Below are 2587 nucleotides of genomic sequence, written 5' to 3'. Positions count from 1 at the left end.
TTTGCTCCAATGGCAGGGATAGAGATGCTTCTCCCGTAGAAGTCGGGAGTAGGTGCAGTAAAGTCACCCAGCACCTTCCTTGCATTGTTGGCATTGTTGTTACCTTCCTTGCATTGTTGGCATTGTTGTTGTTTTCGGCTGCCATGGCGTCTTCTTCTTTGAAGATTTCTGTTAGGTCCTCTACAGAGAATTGTGCCTTAGCTTCTCTTAGCTTTCGCTTCAAGGTCCTTTCAGGTTCAGGGTCAGCCTCAACAAGAATGCTTTTGTCTTTGCTCCTGCTCATATGAAAGAGAAGAGAATAAGAAAATATGGAATCCTCTATGTCACAGTATAGAGATTCCTTGAGATGTCAGAGGAAAAGAAAAATAGAAGGCAGAAGTAGAAGAATTCGAACTTATCAAGAGAGACGGAGTTCGAATTGTTCATTGAGGAATAGTGTTAGTCCATAAATAGAAGGATATGAGAAGAGGGAAAGAAGTTTTCGAAAATTAAGTAAAAGATTTTAAAAACATTTTGAAAAATAGTCTTTAATTTTCGAAAACTAAGTAAAAAAAATGATTTTTGAAAAAGATTTTGAATTTAGAAATTAAAAAGACTTGATTGAAAACTATTTTGAAAAAGATGTGATTGAGAAGATATGATTGGTTTTAAAAAGATGTGATTGAGAAGATATGATTTGAAAAACATTTTTTTTAAAAAGATTTGATTTTAAAAATTAATAACTTGGCTAACAAGAAAAGATATGATTCAAACATTAAACCTTTCTCAACAGAAAAGGCAACATACTTGAAATGTTGAATCAAATCATTAATTGATTGCAAGTATCTTTGAAAATGGAAAGAAATTGATTTTGAAAAAGATTTGATTGAAAAGATATGATTTGAAAAAGATTTGATTTTGAAAAATTTTGAAAACTTAAAAAAAAATTTGCATTGAAAACAGAATCTTCCCTCTTGTGCCATCCTGGCGTTAAACGCCCAGAATGGTGCACATTCTGGCGTTTAACGCCCAAAACTCTACCCTTTTGGGCGTTAAACGCCCAACCAGGCACCCTGGCTGGCGTTTAAACGCCAGTCTTGCCTTCCTCACTGGGCGTTTTGAACGCCCAGCTTTTTCTGTGTAATTCCTCTGCTGAATGTTCTGAATCTTCAATTCTCTTTATTATTGACTTGAAAAGACACAAATTAAAAATATTTTTGGATTTTTAATAATGAGGAATAATCAAAATGCAACTAAAATCAAATAACAATGCATGCAAGACACCAAACTTAGCAGTTTGTATACTACTGACACTAACAAAATGAGAATGCATATGAGAAACACAAACACTCAAGTCAAGAGAATTTTAAAGATCAGAGTAATGAAATCATCAAGAACAACTTGAAGATTAATGAAGACACATGCATGAATGCAAGAAGAGCAGAAACATGCAATTGACACCAAACTTAAAATGAGACTCTAGACTCAAACAAGAAATATTTTTGGATTTTTTTGATTTTGTACTTTTTTTGTGTTTTTCGAAAATTAAGTGGAAAAGAAAATAAAGGTATCAAAATTCTTAATGAGAATTCCAGGAATCATGCAATGTTAGTCTAAGACTCCGGTCCAGGAATTAGACATGGCTTCATAGCCAGCCAAGCTTTCAAAGAAAGCTCCGGTCCAAAACACTAGACATGGCTAACGGCCAGCCAAGCCTTAGCAGATCACTGCTCCAACAGCAAGATTGATAGAAATCAACAAGCTCTTGTGATGATAAGTTGAAACCTCGGTCCAATAAAATTAGACATGGCTTCACAGCCAGCCAGACTTCAACAGATCATCATGAAACTCTAGAATTCATTCTTAAGAATTTTGAAAAATACCTAATCTAAGCAACAAGATGAACCGTCAGTTGTCCAAACTCAACAATCCCCGGCAACGGTGCCAAAAACTTGGTGGACGAAATTGTGATCATCAATGGCGCCATCAACATGGTACGCTCATTGCAATCTCAACTCTGTATCACAACTTCGCACAACTAACCAGCAAGTGTACTGGGTCGTCCAAGTAATAAACCTTACGCGAGTAAGGGGTCGATCCCACAGAGATTGTTGGTATGAAGCAAGCTATGGTCACCTTGTAAATCTTAGTCAGGCAGACTCGAATGGGTATAGATGATGAATAAAACATAAAGATAAAGATAGAGATACTTATGCAATTCATTGGTGAGAACTTCAGATAAGCGAATGGAGATGCTTTGTCCCTTCCGTCTCTCTGCTTTCCTACTGTCTTCATCCAATCCTTCTTACCCCTTTCCAAGGCAAGCTTATGCAAGGGTTTCATCGTTATCAGTGGCTACCTCCCATCCTCTCAGTGAAAACGTTCCTATGCTCTGTCACAGCACGGCTAATCATCTATCGGTTCTCAATCAGGCCGGAATAGAATCCAGTGATTCTTTTGCGTCTGTCACTAACGCCCCGCCCTCAGGAGTTTGAAGCACGTCACAGTCATTCAATCATTGAATCCTACTCAGAATACCACAGACAAGGTTAGACCTTCCAGATTCTCTTGAATGCCGCCATCAGTTCTAGCCTATACCACGAAGACG

Source organism: Arachis duranensis, chromosome 2 (assembly GCF_000817695.3).
Source record: "Arachis duranensis cultivar V14167 chromosome 2, aradu.V14167.gnm2.J7QH, whole genome shotgun sequence".
In the NCBI taxonomy this organism is placed as follows: domain Eukaryota; kingdom Viridiplantae; phylum Streptophyta; class Magnoliopsida; order Fabales; family Fabaceae; genus Arachis; species Arachis duranensis.
This window is presented reverse-complemented; position numbering follows the sequence as displayed.